General features: G+C 45.5%; 1 protein-coding gene across 1 annotated transcript in view; it reads right to left on the bottom strand.

Moving 5' to 3' along the window:
• Positions 1 to 19,759, bottom strand: part of LOC308580892 (uncharacterized protein) — a 39,089-nt gene that overhangs the window by 7,196 nt on the left and 12,134 nt on the right. The gene's annotated exons all lie outside the window — the stretch shown is intronic.

The following is a 19,759-nucleotide window of genomic DNA, read 5'->3' as shown; positions in this document are numbered from 1 at the left end:
AAACCAGTGGTGTGTCCAGCTGAATGTAATATAATAATAATAATAATAATAATAATAATAATAATAATAATAATAATAATGTGTAAAGAAGAAACCAATCTTCAAATCAGTTTCATATTCCCTGGCTGTATTTCTCAGTCACGATTGTGACTCAGAATCTTAGCCACAATTTATTCTAGAATATCAACTGGATCTCTTTGTAATGGGAGCCAGACATCCCTGAGGTTTCATCCAGACATTCCTTTAGTGTGGGCAGCAGCAGCGGAGAAAGGAAGGAAGCAACTTTGGGGGCAAACCATTTCCTTCAGAAGGTCTTCCCCAGTGGCCAGCAGGGTTGATAAACTGCTTAGTGGGGACACCTTGGATTTATACTGTTAGGGTCTGGATACCAATCACAATCCCTAGGAAATGTCTCAAGAACCCTTAAGATCCAATTTCACCAACTCCCAAGTAACACTGAGCCCTAGAGGAACCTTCTATGCTGAGTTGAGGCACCTCTGGCCCTCCAGATGTGGTTGGACTCAAAGTACCACCTGCCCAAGCAAGGATGGCCCATGGCCAGGGAGGATGGGAGTCTTATCTGGTGGGACACACTTTCCCCTTCTTCCCCCTCCTCTGAAAATGCAGAATGGGGGAGGTGGGGCACATTGACACACCAACAATATTTCAATATCGAAAAATGATATTCGTGTTGCAACATCACCAAAATGTGCCTATACATGTGTGAGTAGAACAGTTGCGACTGTGCTGCCCGCCAGTTTAGCCGTTGGCATTTGACGAGAGAACCAACTAAAAAATTATGTGAAATGTAAAAGTGTTCCAACACTTTTTTACGTCATTTAGTTAAGATTTAAAAATACCAAAGGTAAGTTTTTCCACTCAGTAATCAGGATTACACGTGATTTTCAAATAAATTCAGTGGTTTTATTAACAATTGTTAGTTTTTTGAAAATGTCTGTTGGGGCACTTTGATACACTAAGACATGGGACGCATTGATATATATAAAAGTGCCCCGCTTAGTGTACAATAATCTCTAAACAAGTGTCATATCTCAGGAAAAAAACAGGATCTTATATGTTTGCTTCCGCATTGCAAGCGTTGATTTCAAGGATGTTGTTTTGCAGTTGCCAAAACCAAATTTCCCAAAGGGCACATCTTGAACATCATCTCTTGATACTTTTTCTATTGACTTATGTGGATATAATGTGTAACAGAAGCTAAATGTTAAGTAATTATCTTATTTTTATAAGCATTTTGTTTCAATTACTATTTTTTGACTACCTAATGTGCGTTCTTATACTTTTTAAAGTTTTTCCAAACTTCTGGCCCATGGGCCTTAGGGTGCCTATGCCTGAGATAGACGGTTAAATCAGGGCTGGCCAAATGGGACTCCGCTCCGTCCCCTCCTTGCCCCTCCCTGCATCTGCTGCCTGAGGGGGCTGCCTCAGTCTCCCTCACGGTGGAGCAGGCCCTGAGAACAACCTTCCCGCTGCCTTCCAAAAGACAGTCATACCTCAGGTTACAGACGCTTCGAGTTGTGTGTTTTCGATTTTATGCACCGCGCCAAACCTGGAAGTACCAGAACAGGTTACTTCCAAGTTTCGCGCGTGTGCAGAACCACTAAATCATGCTTTGCACATGTGCAGATGCACCAAATCGCAACCCACACATGCGCAAACGCAGCGCTGTGGGTTGTGAATGTGCCTCCCGCACCGATCACGTTCACAACCTGAGCATCCACTGCACAGGAAAGATGACACAGAAGACCTTGGAGTCTCACCATGGAAAACAACAACAACAACAACAACAACAATTGGTTATACGTCACTTTGGGCTGCCCTGGGCGGTGGCGTAGGGTGTCCGCGTTACAACAGCCCTGCAAAATAGACCGGAGTTGCTGCGCGCTTCTGGGACTTGGAAGAGTAACTTATGGCAACCGTAAAGGGCAGTCCAGTGTGGTCATTACGGGGGCCTCTTTTAAATAGGGGCTGGTGTTTGAACTTGGGCTTTGCTAATGTTAAAGAATTGGCGGGGGGGGGACACTTGTGTGAGAGCAGGTTTCTTTGGCCGTCTCCCCCTTCCTTGCTTGCCCCTTCTGCGTTCCCATGGCAAGTCCAGCCGAATTCGACTATGGCGTGTGCTGCATATCTCCGCCTTCAGACGGAGGGAGCCAGGCAGCTTTCCGGGTCGTGTGCCCAACTTTTCATGAGCTGGTATTAAATCCCAACTACAGCTGCTTGTTACAAAGGGAGGGGGCAGATTCCGGTAGGTTAATGATATTAACTCTTTCCATGCTCATTTATGATGCTCAGAAGCAGGTGACCCTTTCCTAGTCCTTCCTGATGACATTCTCAGTCTGACACACAGTATTTACACAGAAACACGAATCAAACACAAAAAACCCTTTACATAACTCCCTTTCTAAAATACACTGAGACCATCTTATAACATATCCCCGCTATAACACACAAGTTCTAATTAAATCCTAATATTTACTATACCTAAACATTGAGCACCACAGACTAATAATAATAATAATAATAATAATAATAATAATAATAAGTATTATTTCTACCCTGCCCATCTGGCTGAGTTTCCCCAGCCACTCTGGGTGGCTCCCAATTGAGTGTTAAAAACAATACAGCATTAAATATTAAGAACTTCTCTAAACAGGGCTGCCTTCAGATGTCTTTTAAAAATGGGATTGCTGCTAAATTCCTTGACATCTGATGGGAGGGCGTTCCACAGGGCAAGCGCAACTACCCAGAAGGCCTTCTGTCTGGTTTCCTGTAACCTCACTTTTTGCAATGAGGGAACTGCCAGAAGGCCCTCGGCGCTGGATTTCAGTGTCCAAGTTGAACGATGGAGGTGGAGACGCTCCTTCAGGTATACAGGACTGAGGCCGTGTAGGGCTTGAAAGGTCAGCACCAACACTTTGAATTGTGCTCAGAAATGTCCTCAAATATTCCTCTGCAGTAAAGGAGGCAAATGGAAGCCTTCCCATTGTCTTTGTGCTTACGAATACTGTGTTAAGGAGGGATGAACAGGGTGGGCCTGTGACCTGGATTCAGGAACTAAAGTATTTACCATCACAAAAGAATGGCCAGGCTGCCCAGATAATGCAGTTAGTGACCATTAACAGGTATCCTTGGGGACAGGTTTTCTGCTGTAGACCGCCTCCTGTGATGTATTCCTGCTGTAGACAGTCTCCTTCTGTATATTTGGGGGGGGGTGGTCTTGGGTGGGCAATTTCAAAAGACTATATAAGGCCTTGCACACCTCCCTCCTGGTTGTGGTGAGGGGGGGACACTGTTGCAATAAAGATCAGGCTTACTAGCCGCTTTGCTTCGCCATATACACTGGTTGGCCTCTGTTATTTTCTCCTACCTACCGTATTTTTCGCTCCATAAGGCACACCTGATCATAAGGCGCACCTAGTTTCTAGAGGGCGAATTCAAGAAAAAAATATTATTTAAAGGGAGCGCTGAGCAGAGCTCCCTGGTGCCCTGCGGAGGCGTTGCGCCACTAAGGCAGACGCTAAAACAGCTAGAGGGAGCACTGTGCAGCGCTCTCTGTAGCTGTTCTGGCTTCTGGGGTAGCCCGCGAAGCCTCCGCAGGGCAGCAGCAAGCCTTCATCCCGGGCTTCCCCCGCCAGCCCCGACAAGCTCTGGGAGTATTCCCCACCTCCCGCAAAAGCCCACAGGAGCTGCGCACCCTTTAAGGAGCGTGCGGCTCCTGCGAGCTTTTTTACGAGGTGGGAGAAGGGACTGAAGCTGCCAGTCAGTCCCTTCTCCCTCCTCAGGGAAAAGCCCCCAAGAGCGGCGTGCTCTTCAAAGGGTGCGCGGCTTCTGCGGGAGGTGGGGTAATTCTGTAAGATTATTTGGGGAAGTTTTTCTAATGAAAAGATATTGTCACAGATGCTTGTTTTTGCCATTCTCAAAAGTGTGAATTTTGTCTGCAGAGATAACATGCCTTTTCTTTTCTTCACTTGAAAAATGTTATAAAATAAATATACAGAGTTGAGGGGAAACCTTAATCCCATTGTTCCTTTGCAGATTTATATACACAGAATCAACCCCTTAAATGCTGAGTTCTAAGAGGTTCAATGAACAGATGGTTTGCAGTGGAAGAGATCTGCACAAGTAGCTAAGTGTGAAGCAGTAAAAATGAAAGTGCAACCTTGTGAGCAGAATACTCCACACATCTTGGGGTCTTTGTGTAATAATTGCGCAAGTCAGACTTGAGGCAAGCGCTGAAGGCTCTTCAGGGCTGGCAACCTCTTCCCAATCCCATTGGGTTCCAACAACCGCACTAACACTTAACTGTACAGAATAGGCACCTGGATGCAGAAGCCAATCCAAAGGGGTGGCTGGTAGTGGAGGTGGTGAAATCCACAAGTTCTGAGTTTTTCATGTGTGCTAAAACTCAGTCTGCTTGGTTGTTTTTTTATAAAAAAAATATTTTTACCAACATGTTATAATATTATTGTTTTAGTTAAATAAATCGTTTAAGTTGTTATTAAGGAAATGATTATTTTCCTCCTTCCAATAAATTACAGCAGAACTGTTGTCCAAATATAGACAGTTAACTTATTAAACCTCAGAATGATTTCATAATTATCTGTCTGTGTATTTCTAATAGTGTAACCAAATCAGAAATTTTTGATTTAAATAGAATCATACTGACTAGTGATTGATTGTAAATTGTGATTGAAATCAATTTGATTTATATCAAACCCACCCTGATTGCAATCTACCACAACGTCTGAAATAAGGCTGGAACTATACAGAGGCGAACAGGACAATGTCCTGGCAACGGCTACTACTTAGGGGTCTGAAACGGATAAATCAAAATATTATCAATCCTCACACGCTCAGTTTCATCAGCAGGGAAGCCAAGATGCATCCTAGCAGGACTTTTGGGTTTGGGCTTGGCTACCAAATGGTGGTATTCAGGACAAATCAAAGTATGGAGATGAGTCCTAGTGAATACAGATGATCTGGGACAGCCAACACCCTCAGCAGGGAGGCTGGGTGATGGGGGGCTCAGGGGTGCTGGAAGGGGAGGGGTCTCTGTCGAGGCTCCTCCCCCTTCCTTTAACCCTTCCCTGGACTCGCTCTCTCCGTTTCCCCAGCCAAAAGGGACCCAGCCAGGCGCCCCACGACCCCAGGGATTCCTGGGGAGAAACTGCTAAAATCAGCAAAGGTACACTGGGTCAGAAATATAGGTCATGATTAGAGCTGGGCGATATATTGGTATATTGCCCAAGACTGGCTTGAAGTTTACATCGTGATAACTGTTTCCTAATACTGAGCTGGCAATATATTACGAATCACACTGTCTGCAAGGGCTAGACAACACCTGCTAAACGCTGTAATGTTAGTAGCAGCTAAACCTCACAATATCACCTGCTAAGTATTGCAGGGCTATTAGCAGATAAAGATCGTAATGTTATCATTACCAAAACTCACAATATCACTTGTGGTTTATCACCAGCTAAACCTCACAATATCACCTGCTAAACGTTGCCATGTTATCAGCAGCTAAACATTTAAATCAGCCACAAGGTCTGAAATAGGGGTGGAACTGTGCAGAGGAGAGCAGCACAATGTCCTTGCAATTGCTACTACTTAGGGGTCTAAAATGGATAAATAAGAATATTATCAATCATCATCTCAGCGGGACTTTTGGGTTTGGGCTTGGCTAGCAAATGGTGGTATTCAGGACAATCCAAAGTATGGAGATGAGTCCTAGTGAATAGAGATAACCTGGCAGTGTCATCAGGGAAGGGGGGGAGAAGGGGGGTCAGGGGTGCTGGAGGGGGAGGGGTCTCTGTCGAGGCTCCTCCCCTTCCTTTAACCCTTCCCTGGACTCCCTCTCTCCCTTTCCCCAGCCAGGCACCCCACGACCCCAGGGAGAATGGGGGGCCTCAGCCCCACCCCCAGCCCTGCTTGGGGTCCTCGTTCCCCTTCCCGCCAAGGCCTCCAGGGGGGGCAGGGCAGCTGAGCATCTCTCGGCCCCCCAGGAAAGAGAAAGGGGAGTCTGGCGGTGCTGCTGCTGCCCAGGAGATCTTGCAAGGCCAACCCTGCAGGTGTTGGGTCCCCCCCTTCCCCCCTGCGTCGGGGCCTGGATCGGGGCCCCTGTCGACGGGCCCCAGGGAGGGCGCTCTCCTTGCGGGGGGGTCTCTTTGTCCTCCCCTCTTATTTTCCCCCCTCTACTCTCCCCCTCCTCTCCCTCTTTACCTCTTGGTCTTCCGCCTCCCTGGCTCCGGATTAGTCCGCTCTCCTTGTCTGCAAGAGAAAGGGATTTTTTTTGGGGGGGGGTTTCTCCACTGACGCCCCTCCTCCCCTTTCCTGGAAACTTCCGGCGCATTTCGCAGCGACACTTCCGGTTCCTTTTGGGATTCGCTTGTCCCTAGAGCTACGACCATAGAGCAGCCTCTCCCTGTCTTGGGATGGGAAGAGGACGGGACGGCGCTGCCTCGGGGGCTCCATGGGGACCTGGCCCCCCTCCTTCCTCCTCCCCACAGCAGGGGGCGAGATGGCGGCCAGGGGGGGGCATCATATCTGGGGGGGACCTGGGTTTGCGGGGAGAGAAGGAGGTGGTTTTCAATCTGCAAACAGGGAGGTTGGGAGGGGAGAGGCTGAGTGAGGAGGAGGGAAGGGCTGCCCCTCCCCCTGTGGGTCAGGAGAGTGGGGGAGGGGCTGAGCCAGGGAAGCCAGGGGGGGTCCCTACCCCCCAGCCCAGGGGGGTCCTCTGTGAAGCCCAGAGATGGACCCAGCCCCTGGGGGTGGGGGGTGGGAAGAGACATGGGGCTTCCTGAGAGAGAGAGAAGGGGCGCTTCCTCTCCTCTGCCCCCTCCCTCCCCACAGGCTCTCCTGCGCCCAGAGACCCCCTTGGCCCGGCTGCCCCCTCGCCAGGCAGGGAGAGGGTGGGCTCCCCTTCCGCCATGAGAGGAGTGCAATGGGGTTGTGAGGGGGGGGGAGAGAGAGACCCCTTTCTGCCCCCCTCCCAAGAGGGTCCCCGTCGTGTCTCTGAGGGGCGAGAGAGGAGGAGCCCCTCCCCCCGCTGCAAGGGGGTTGTGAGGGGGGGAGAGAGAGACCCCTTTCTGCCCCCCTCCCAAGAGGGTCCCCGTCGTGTCTCTGAGGGGCGAGAGAGGAGGAGCCCCTCCCCCCGCTGCTCCTTCCCCTCAACGACTTTTCCTGCCTTTTCCCAACTTCCCGCCCTTCGGGATCTGAGCCTCGCCTCAGTTTCAGGCGCCGAGGAGGCAGATTCCCCGGGATCCCTGCTTTCTGAGTGGATTGCTTCTCATTCGCCCTGATCTCTGCTCATAGATCTGGCTTTTGGAGCTTCTCTCTGCTTCTTTAGAAAGAAGGCTGTATAAAAAAGCCCCTCACCACTGCCTGCATCCCATCTGATTTCTTCCCATTTGCTGTGTATAATTCTTCCTCCAGGACTGTTCTTCCTTCCTGCCAGTGTCACTTCCCAACTAATAATTCTTCCCTCACTGTCCTTAAATAGCTGCTTGGGGTCTAGTTTGGGGCCTGCATAAAGAACCTCCTCTCTTTTTTCCTTTTAGCTGTATAAATTCACGGCCAAAAGCCTTATTGATACGCAATTTTCCATCCGATGCCTGCTTACTCGTGTAGCAGGAACCCCCCCACCCCAATCATTCTGTTTGTACAAACTTCACACACACACTCACACACTACATACGCCACATTTCTGTTATAAATTCATAGAAAATCAACCATACATTGGATTTGCACTGTTCCATTTTTGTGTTACTCCATATGACAAGAACTAACAAAGGGGGGGGGTTGGCCCTGGTCAGCCAAAATCCCTTCACTGTCTCAGCACATCTGCAGGAGCCCTGCCCAGATGATCCCAGACAGAAGACAATCAAGATCACAAAGAACTTGCATATGGGAGTGGATTCAGCATGGACTGAAACAAAGGACAATGATCAGATCTTCCCTCAGGGGGCAGGAAACTGGAAACTCCCCTTTGTCTCCTGGAAGTGACTCATGGGAGGGGGAAAGGAGGAACCAGCCAGGTGACAAGATACTCAGGTTACCACCAACTCCTCCCTCAACCCCTCCTTTCTGTAATATATGCATGATGTTTCTGGGGGTGGGCTTGACCTAGAGGAGGGGAATTTCAAAAGTTTTTATAAGACCTGGCACACTATTTTTCTGGGTCTTTTCCTCTCACCTGCAAGTGAGGGGAACACCCTGTCGCGACAGTCTTTCTTCAATAAAGACCAGGCCTACAGGCTGCTGATTTGCTTCAATTTGCTCTGGTTGGTGCTTTATTTTTGTCCAAGGGAGCCCTCAGATTTTTCCGTTAACAGTTGGCGACCACGAAGGTACACTTGGTTCTCCTGCAAAGGTGAGGAGGGAGATAGAGGGGATCGGGCGCCACTGGGCAACCTTAGCCCAGGGATCCTTCTTCCTCTCCCTGCCTTCTCTTTGCGGGCGGTAATCAATCGTCACCAAAAGCTCAACCAGGGGGAGCAAAAGCAAGGTCAAGCCGGCTAAGGGGAAAGGATCCCGGGATCCGCAGGGGACATCTTCGAACGTGAGTATGGTTTGAAGTAAAACACATTGGGAGGGGGGTTGGAGAAGCAGTGTCCCCACGACAGCCAGACTTTCCTTTCATTTCTGACGTAGCCCCTCGGAGTTGGCCGGGTACGTTTAAATTCTGTCCTTTTCTACTCCGATTCTCCCCTTTCGGAAAGTGGCCAGGGAGATCGCGGAACTTTACTGTCTGGCGTTACCCCTTGGAGTCGTCTAGGAACGTCAAAACCTTTCTCTGTCTCTCCCCTCAATTTCTTACGCGGAACGTGTCCGGGGAAATTGTGGTACTTTTACTGTTTTCCGGCGTTACCCCTCGGAGTCGTCCGGATACGTCTTAATCTATCTGTCCTTTTCTCCCCCGTTTCCCGTCTTGGAATTGAGTCCGGGGAAGCGTGGCCCTTTATTGTTTTTTTTTTCTCTGACGTCCCTCTCTCGGAGTCGTCCAGAGGCGTCCATCCAAGCATTTTCTCTCTCTCTCTCTTTTCTCGTCTAATTATGCAAATGAAGCCGCCCCTCCTGCCCGGCGACCTTTGTTAGAGATGACCCGGGTACGTGAGAATGCAAGGTCGTTTGTTTCCTTTCCAAACTCTCATTTTCTGGGACCCCGATCTGGCACTGCATTGCGCAGGCGTTCAGTAGGGGACTCCAAACTTAGTCTCAAAGGCTAGGCAGGAGGCTGCCATGGATGGTAGAGGGGGAAATTGGGGCCCCACACTAGGATTAGTCTTGTGAACAGCGCTGAGGTAAAGGAATTCTGGGCAGAGGGACCCGTGGTTTGAGTTTCCGGGCAGAGGGACCCGTGGTTTGAGTTTCCGGGCAGAGGGACCCGTTGTTTGTTTCAGGTTCAGGTTTGAGATTTCCAGAAATTAATTTGTGGTTTATAAATAAGTAGGAATTGTGTTAGTCAAGGGTACTTTGAGTACTGAAAGGATCTTTTATCTGTCCCCCCTTTCTTTCCCATTGTCCCTCCTCCCTTGTGTGTGTGTTTCCACTCTTTCTGTCTTTAGCGTACTTCGTTAATGAAAAAAAGCCCAATAATAACATATGAGAGAATGGGAGCTCGCTAAACCCCCTAGCTGGACTCCTCCTGGCAACAAAGCTTCCATGAAGCCTTTTTGCCCCAGAGAGGATTCTAATATGCCCCTCCAGCATCTCCAGTTGAGAAAAAAAAATAAAAAAATAAAGGGGCAATATGGTCTTTCAAGTACAAAGTATGAGACTGTTGTAACTTTTAGTGGGTGGCTAAGCTCACCACCTGGAACCCAGGGCACAACAGCCACCTCAGGGATCCTTCAACAAAATCAGGGTGTGAACCCTTAGGGAGAGCTGAACACATCAAATTTGTGTTGTTAAACTATAACCTAAAACTAGAACATGAAATCGTAAACTTAATGGTGCTCAGAAGGCAGTAGATATAATAACAGCCCAGCCTGAGAGCCCACGCATTAGAGATCTTAGTTTCTCTTATAAAAAAAAGTAAAAAAAAGGAATAATAAATGAATAAGAGATGTACTCAAAGATTTAGAAATATTTCAAGGGTTTGTATTTACATTGGCCTTGGCATCCACAGACTGTTCTTAAATGCACATAGTTTAAAATTGCAAGCTTGCTTCAAAAATTTAAAATCTAAGGAAGCCATGTTGGGCCTTATCAATCTTAAACAAGACAAAATGGAGAATGAAGTGTGCAAATGTTTGTTATTTGAGAAAAGCTCTAAAAGAGAGTTTTCCTCCCAAGTGGTAAAATCCTGTATACATGCTACCTGTGTTCTGAAAGGAGGATTACCCCACCTCCTTCCTCTAGTTTAAGTGAGGAGGGTGATTTTAAGTCTAGTGGTAAATGATGTTTTGTTGTAACTTTTGAGTTTGTGAGTCTACATCCGTGTTCCAGTCTTTTGTTCCAGTATTTTGAAATGTGCTGTGAAAAAACACTAATGTTTCTGCTGCAAAAGCCTAGTTGAGCCAACTGCTCTCTCAAGCTAAAATGCAGTGTATGTATTTCATTAAGCACATGCCTATGAAAGGATGGTGTTCTTTCTAAGAAAATTGTTATTAAATGTAGAGTCTTCCATGGCCAGCAAAATTCTATGAGTCCAGTCCAAATATCAGTCTCTATAAGACTTCCTGGCCTCTTTTCTCAGAAAATGCCCCCCCTTGTTTCATTCTATCTGTTTCAGTTTTTTTCTCCCTTCTTACTTCTGTGCCAGGTAAATTTACTCCCGAGTAAGCTTCCTTTAAAGGAAACTGCAAAGAGGGGGGAGCAATCTTTCCCAAGGTACCATGCATCTCACTTTCCTATTCACTTTTGTGTTCCCTTTAAATCAAATCTATGGCTGTTTTAATTATTTGTGAGTGGTTATATCAATTGAATTAACTTTGCTTTATGAGAGATCCTCTCCCTATCTTAGGAAAAATGTTTACTTCAATCTTCCTTTAAAGATAATTTCTCTAAGAACTTGCATTCTTTAGTCTAAGGAAGCAAACTCACTCAAACTACCTCAAGATCTGCTAAAAGGGTTCTGTGTAAAGTTGGGTACTTTTATTTTCCTCTTCCTTAGTACATGATAGGAGCATAGATGTTTCCTTTCCCAGTTGTAAATCTGTACTTAAATGTGTATGTCTCTTTGATAGTACAAATCCTGCTGTGAAATCTTGCTGTGAACTCTATATTTGGAGGGTTGGACTAGATGACCCCAGGGTCTCTTTCAATTCTCCCAATTTGTGGCTGTGTGGAAGGAACATGTGTCTGCAAGCATTGGAGGGTAATTCTTAAATTCTGGTGTGCTGAAGGAGTTGAAATTCAGCCTAGCTTTGCTCTTTAGTTTTAAAAGGTGAGAGGTGAAGCTGTGATGTTTTGAAGCACAACTGGTAATATCAAGCATTTGAGTGATTACAGTGTTTATCATTAGAAAAAAAAATCAGACTTCAAAATCAATTCAAAGTTTAAACACATACAAATACATATGGGGGCCTTGACCAATCCTGTAAATAAAGGGCAGGAAAAAAAATTTTTGTCTGCAAATGGTAAGGCTGAAATGACTGAGAATATTATATATATATATATATATATATATATATATATATATATATATATATATATATATATGCAGGTTTTGGTGTCTTCGGGTGTCTTCCCGTGTAAGAGTTGGGGTGTCTAGGCGACGTTTCGACGAGGTCTCACTCGTCATCTTCAGGCTGGTGCTTTCGGCTTCTTGTTACTGGAACAGAGCAGGATCTCAGTGTTTGAGTTCCTATAAATACTGTTGAGGGGTGTGGTGTATAGCCTCCAACGTTCTGGGCAGAGAGGAAGTTCCCAGGTTAGTGTGCCTTTTCTTCTTTTGTTCATTAATTACTTGAGGGATATCTTGAGTGATTTCTTGAGTGATATTCTGAGTACCACTTAGGAGGGTCATTAGGTGTGGATTAGTTGCTAAAGCTTTCGTGTCTTGACCTCTTGAGCTTGTGAAGAGTTTTTCTGGGAAGATGGCTGTACTGCACTTAGTTGTGCTCTGGCTTGGCTTCGTGTATAGGGGCGAGCTGTGGTTTTGTGCCCTGTGCCAGCCAGATCTGTGTAGGGATTGCAGGGGGTTGCAGCATCCGGGGGTGCCACTATGGTTTGTCTACTGGATGGTGTCTGTAATTTATCTGTGGAGAGGGTCTGGGTTTGGGTCTGGTGTGGTTGATTGGAGATGGCGTTCTGTGTGCCTCTGGTTCTGGTGTCGGTTTTTGTGGGGAGGGCTAATTTCCAGATGTCTGGCAGGCGGGACGTGTCGTCACGCTTGTTCATGTTGTGAGGGTGTTTCTCTATCTCGATGGCTTCCATGATTATTCTCTTGTGGTGATGTTCCATGTTAAAGAGCAATTTGGAATCTGCAAAATTAATTTCGTGTCCTGTTTCTTTCATGTGTTGGTAAAGAGAGGAAGTTTTTTCTTCTTTTTTGACGGCATTCTTGTGTTCTGCGATACGTGCATTTATTCGTCTGTTTGTTTGTCCAATGTACGTGGCTGGGCAGACTTTGCAGGGTATTTCATAGACCCCTTGGTTTTCTAACTGGATTTTATCTTTGGGGTTTCTGAGGATATTGGCTATTTTTTGGTTGGTGCAAAAGGCTGTTTTGATATTGTGTTTATGGAGGATTTTGCTAATTTTATCTGTAGTGCCCTTGATATAAGGAAGGAGGGCCATGCCATTGTTTTCTTCTGTGTCTTGGTTTTTGGGGGGTGTTTCTTTTTGGATTAGCTTCGTAACCCTGTTTTGCTGGTATCCGTTGGCGATTAACACATTTGAGAGATTCTGTAACTCAGTTGTCAAGTGGTCTTTGTCAGCCAGGCGTTTGGTTCTGGAGATGAGAGTCTTGGCTACGGAGTTTATTTGTGCAGGGTGGTGGTGTGATTGTGCATGTAAGTAGCGGTTGGTGTGTGTTTTTTTCCGGTAGATAGAAAAAAAACACACACCAACCGCTACTTACATGCACAATCACACCACCACCCTGCACAAATAAACTCCGTAGCCAAGACTCTCATCTCCAGAACCAAACGCCTGGCTGACAAAGACCACTTGACAACTGAGTTACAGAATCTCTCAAATGTGTTAATCGCCAACGGATACCAGCAAAACAGGGTTACGAAGCTAATCCAAAAAGAAACACCCCCCAAAAACCAAGACACAGAAGAAAACAATGGCATGGCCCTCCTTCCTTATATCAAGGGCACTACAGATAAAATTAGCAAAATCCTCCATAAACACAATATCAAAACAGCCTTTTGCACCAACCAAAAAATAGCCAATATCCTCAGAAACCCCAAAGATAAAATCCAGTTAGAAAACCAAGGGGTCTATGAAATACCCTGCAAAGTCTGCCCAGCCACGTACATTGGACAAACAAACAGACGAATAAATGCACGTATCGCAGAACACAAGAATGCCGTCAAAAAAGAAGAAAAAACTTCCTCTCTTTACCAACACATGAAAGAAACAGGACACGAAATTAATTTTGCAGATTCCAAATTGCTCTTTAACATGGAACATCACCACAAGAGAATAATCATGGAAGCCATCGAGATAGAGAAACACCCTCACAACATGAACAAGCGTGACGACACGTCCCGCCTGCCAGACATCTGGAAATTAGCCCTCCCCACAAAAACCGACACCAGAACCAGAGGCACACAGAACGCCATCTCCAATCAACCACACCAGACCCAAACCCAGACCCTCTCCACAGATAAATTACAGACACCATCCAGTAGACAAACCATAGTGGCACCCCCGGATGCTGCAACCCCCTGCAATCCCTACACAGATCTGGCTGGCACAGGGCACAAAACCACAGCTCGCCCCTATACACGAAGCCAAGCCAGAGCACAACTAAGTGCAGTACAGCCATCTTCCCAAAAAAACTCTTCACAAGCTCAAGAGGTCAAGACACGAAAGCTTTAGCAACTAATCCACACCTAATGACCCTCCTAAGTGGTACTCAGAATATCACTCAAGAAATCACTCAAGATATCCCTCAAGTAATTAATGAACAAAAGAAGAAAAGGCACACTAACCTGGGAACTTCCTCTCTGCCCAGAACGTTGGAGGCTATACACCACACCCCTCAACAGTATTTATAGGAACTCAAACACTGAGATCCTGCTCTGTTCCAGTAACAAGAAGCCGAAAGCACCAGCCTGAAGATGACGAGTGAGACCTCGTCGAAACGTCGCCTAGACACCCCAACTCTTACACGGGAAGACACCCGAAGACACCAAAACCTGCATTCCTGTACCCGTGAAAATCTACGAAAGCATATATATATATATATATATATATATATATATATATATATATATATATATCTCCTATGAATTCTGACACTCTGGCCATTTTCCCCATATATAAGGGCGTGGCATTGTTCCGCGAATAGCCAGAGGGATATTAGCCCTTTCCTGTACATAAAGGAAGCAGTCCTTTGCTTGGGCTGCAATTGCTAGCTTTGGTGAATACTTGAATTGCTGAGTTTCTCCTTTTTGTTTTAAAATCTAACCCTATTTTTAAAATCTACTCCTTACCCTTTCCTTCCCTTATTCAAATTCTAATTTAGCCAAAAGATGCAACATTTTCAATAGTATAAAAGGTTTGCTGAGACATGAACTCTGCACATACACAGAGGCTAGATCAGTCAAAAAAAAGAGAGAGGAAAGGGGGGAACTGTAGGGTGGAGAGAGGAGGTTTTGAGAGCTTGCCTGCAGGGAGAAACTTATCCAAATTTCCTTATGGAAAAAAAAAAACTTGGAACCATTGAGGGAAATCACCCTTAATGTGTCTTTGCTCCAGGGGCTACGTAAGACAAAAGGGTTAAAAACAAACAAAAAACAAACAAACAAACAAACAAAAAACTAGCCCATCAAAAGTCAAGAGCTTTCCAGGTTCCAAATCTTAACATGCCAAATTCTTTTCACAGGTAAATATCAAAGCATTCCCCCCTCAATGGGAATTTTAGGAACAGCATTTCCTGACAGGCTTCTCACATTAAATAATTTTCCCTTTTAACAGGATATGTGAACCCCGATAACAAAGTGTTTGTCCCTTTCCCCCCCCCAGCAACTTTTCTTTCTGTTCTGTGAAACAAGTCTGAATCCCTGCTATATTAGTGACTTCCATCTCTTTGTGGCTTTGACACTTTTTAAGTTACAAATAATCTGTTTTCATTTATTTAATCCGTTTTTCCATGATGTCTATGAAGTTAATCGTAGCACAACCAAACATTGTTTGTGAAATGGTACTTGTTTACCTTTGCCTGAGCATCTCTTATTAATTCTGTCATTTTGGCTAGTTCATGGTACTTGCACAACTTTAAATTGCCATTCATTTTTTCTTGGTATTAAGTCATTTCCCAGTATTTTGCTATTAACATTCTAGCCGATGTTGTCACATCAAGAAACACTCTTTTACTTTCATTGTTACTTCAGATTTCTTAAAATTGTGTGTCTTAGCATTTATTTATTTTTCGTTCCTCATAAGTCATTGTGTGTGTGTGTTTCATTATTATTTTAACCTTGTATTTTTTTCAGTTCTCTTTCTCTCCAAAGTGAAGGAAAGCAAACGAACTTAGCAGATAATAACAGTAATTATATGGAAATGTGATAATAATATTAAAATGAGTAAAATGCTTAACATGCTAAGATTTTATTATTTGCAGCTGATAACTCAAGGAGATTTTCTTGGGGAGGGGGCTTTTGCCCCTTCTTTTTCTAACTCTTGTCTTTTAAGTCTCCAAAACCCTGCCCCTTACAGGATATCACTTCTACAGATGTGTTACTACAGATCCAATGAAAAGCTTCGCCACCACAAGACTATTACCTGCAGCAGCAACAACAGACACCAAAGTTTTCAAAGTGGCCACAGCTATCTCTTTTAAAGGATATAGACTGCCGGGGAAGTGGGGCTGACAAAGGGGGGGAGGAGTTGAATTGCAAGGACATTTTCTCACCTTTGAACCTCAAGACTGTGCTCCAGCATTGAGAAGATACATGTGTAAAATATCACAATTGTCTCAAGATATGCAACTGATACTTAATTAGTTTGTTTTGTATCATGTGTTATTACGTAAAGATGTTGAAATGTGTCTGACAGTGTGTTATTACCACAAAGGGGGGGGGCTATTTGTGTGTGTAATTGTTTTTATGTTTAACGTCTTATTCCTTACACCCCAGTGGAAGATTCTCATACATTTTATGCGTTCTAATGGGGGGGCTAATTGTGTAGCCCAATGTTTAGATTGTCCCACCTGGCACTATGCCAACCTTCCCTACCCATTTTAAAATGTGCTAAAACTCACTTTACCAAGGAGAAGCTTCAGGAAGGTGTATATGCTTTGGTTTAGCAGGAATAATCCCTTATAGAGATAAATTGACTTATTTGGACAAGTGCCCTTTAAGAATGGTTTTGTTTTAACAGGTTGGTTTGAAAAGTTGAGAACCATGGGGCAAGATAAATTCAAATTGGACTCAGTTTGAATTGGGCAAGTGTATCCAGGCTGCAATTAGCTTTTTGGTCCTTTAAGTGCTAGTGAGCAACTTCCCATGAGTGCAAGACCACAGCCTATAATAAAAAATCCCATAGACTGGCCAAGGCGAAGACACTTCTTTCATGACGTGCCCAAACCTGTGCCAGCTGTGGTGAGTGCCATGCAACATGGTTAATATGAAAGCCCTAAGTGGATTCACCAGGGATTGCCACTACTGTGACACCAGGCCGGTGTGAGACCACAGAAGAGCTACCTTGACACCTGAGAACACAAAAATGGCGGGGGACAAAGCAAACTGCATTTTTCAGTCATTAGTGGACCTTCCTGCTAAATGTAAAGCATACGCCACTATTGAGAAAATATCTCTTCCAAGGTACTAGAATGCCACAAGTAACTGAGCAACAAAATATTAATTTTACATGATATCCTATGTCTAACTATGTGCACTGTTACACCATTATATTTCTATGCAAATATCCTTAAGAAGCATGACATCCAAGTCCCTTTCACGTTCACATGGACATACGCATCTGGGACGGAGAATAGCAGGTTAATATTTACCACCTTAAATTGTGCGGAGAAAAGGATTGCAAAGTAGCCACCTTTGCAATCTTATCTCCGAAGGGGGGAACTGTAGCAGGAACCCCCCCCACCCCAATCATTCTGTTTGTACAAACTTCACACACACACACACACACACACACACACACACACACACACACTACATACGCCACATTTCTGTTATAAATTCATAGAAAATCAACCATACATTGGATTTGCACTGTTCCATTTTTGTGTTACTCCATATGACAAGAACTAACAAAGGGGGGGGGTTGGCCCTGGTCAGCCAAAATCCCTTCACTGTCTCAGCACATCTGCAGGAGCCCTGCCCAGATGATCCCAGACAGAAGACAATCAAGATCACAAAGAACTTGCATATGGGAGTGGATTCAGCATGGACTGAAACAAAGGACAATGATCAGATCTTCCCTCAGGGGGCAGGAAACTGCAAACTCCCCTTTGTCTCCTGGAAGTGACTCATGGGAGGGGGAAAGGAGGAACCAGCCAGGTGACAAGACACTCAGGTTACCACCAACTCCTCCCTCAACCCCTCCTTTCTGTAATATATGCATGATGTTTCTGGGGGTGGGCTTGACCTAGAGGAGGGGAATTTCAAAAGTTTTTATAAGACCTGGCACACTATTTTTCTGGGTCTTTTCCTCTCATCTGCAAGTGAGGGGAACACCCTGTCGCGACAGTCTTTCTTCAATAAAGACCAGGCCTACAGGCTGCTGATTTGCTTCAATTTGCTCTGGTTGGTGCTTTATTTTTGTCCAAGGGAGCCCTCAGATTTTTCCGGTAACATTCGGAAGTAAGTCCTACTCTGCTCCCATGTGCGGAGCCAGCAGTTCAGGCAGTTCTGCTAGCAGGAGGCCAAAGGACCCAGAGTGGTTTGCAACCAGGTGGTTTCCAAATGCTGCCCTCTTTGATACGTTTCCATTTATTCTTCTGCGTGGGGACTGGCCAGATTGAACGCCCCCCCCTCCATTCAAAAGAAAGACTTGCAAAAGATTTCAAAGGCAGAAATTCCAAAAGATGACACTTTGTCCTGAATTTAAGACAAGTCAGTCGAAAAATCATGGGCTTTTTTGGCGTTTATTTGGGGCCTTGTCTAAAAAAAAAAAAGCTCTACAGTTTTGGGGTTGTCCTGGTTTTTACTTTTTGAAATATGGCAACCCTAATTATTCTGGGCTCTGCTTGAACTGAAACTCTCCCTTTTAGAGCTCAGTCGGTAGAGCATGAGACTCTGAATCTGGGTTAGGAGTTTGAGCCCCACTTTGGGCAAAATACCTTAATTCCAGGGGGTTGGGCTAGATGACCCTCGTGGTCCCTTCCAACTCTGCAATTCTAGGATTCTACCATGTGTAGAGGAAAGATCGCCCTCTTGTGGGCAGTGGAGGAATGATGTAATGTTGGTTGGTGGGAACTGTTCTTGAGTGTTGCCTTGTCACACACAAGCAACACCACAACAGTCCTGTGAAAGGAAGGGGGGTGCGTTTCTGCAGGCTGATGTCCATCCATCCAGCTGCCCATGTCCCAGCACCTCCCCCTAACAGTGAAGGGTCCCAGTCTGGAAATCCTCCCTTCCTGCTGGAGATGAGGCAGTGAGGGATTCCAGACAGACAGAGGCGCCCTTGCTCTGGAATTCCCTTGCCAGCAGGGAGACTTCAAAAGCCCCCCCCATGCCTCCCCCTTCCCTCATTAAGTATGGAGACTTTTCATCTTGTGGTTGGGTCATTTTTAATCCAGTTTTTTTCTCTCTTCCTGCAATTTTAATACTGTTGTTGGTTTCCTTGTTTAAATTATTCTGTTTACTAGTGATATTTCACATAGTGTTTGTGAATGCAAAGCAATTGTGGCTCTTGGGTAGAAATCTGTGATCCAGACATGGCCTAGTCAATCACACCTTGTTTCAACATCCATCTAACACAAGGAAAAGAAAATCCCCCCATCATTTAGCCCGGACACTTGAGGTCCACTTCCGAGGGTCTTCTGGCAGTTCCCTCATAATTACAGGGAACCAGGCAGAGGGCCTTCTTGGTAGTGGCGCCCTCCCTGTGGAACACACGCCCCCATAATAATTTATTAATAATAATTATCATCATCATCATCATCAGATGTCAGAGAGAAAGTAACTTTTGGAAGACCTCTGAAGGCCTTCAGGGAAGTTCTTGATGTTTGACATTTTACATGTTCCTTTGTCATAGAACCAAGCTGGCACCATCCATTGGTTCTGGCAGGGTTCCAGTTCATGGTCAACAAGATTAAACAGATGCACGTTGGATTGATGAGGAGGTGGTGAGGGACCAGGAGTGAGACCTTGGGGTCATGTTAGGTAACTCTGGGAAATTGTTGACCCTGTGTGCACTGGCTTGGGAAAACTGCAAATCTCATGCTGGGGATGTTTAGGGAACCGTTTGAAAATACACCTGCTACTCTCCTAATGGTTGTAGTGCAGATCTTGTTGGCATGCAGAGGGTCGCAAGGCCAGCTGGCTAGCCCCAGGTGGGTCATCTCCTTCCAGCCGTCCCGCTGCGAAGACCCATCAGCCTCTGCTCCGATGTAAATCAGCGACCCAGGCTTCGAAGCCAGGGCACACTATAT

Source organism: Podarcis bocagei (assembly GCF_964188305.1).
Source record: "Podarcis bocagei genome assembly, chromosome: 2".
Lineage (NCBI taxonomy): Eukaryota > Metazoa > Chordata > Lepidosauria > Squamata > Lacertidae > Podarcis > Podarcis bocagei.
Note: the sequence above shows the minus strand (reverse complement) of the source record. Positions and strands in the feature narration are given on the sequence as shown.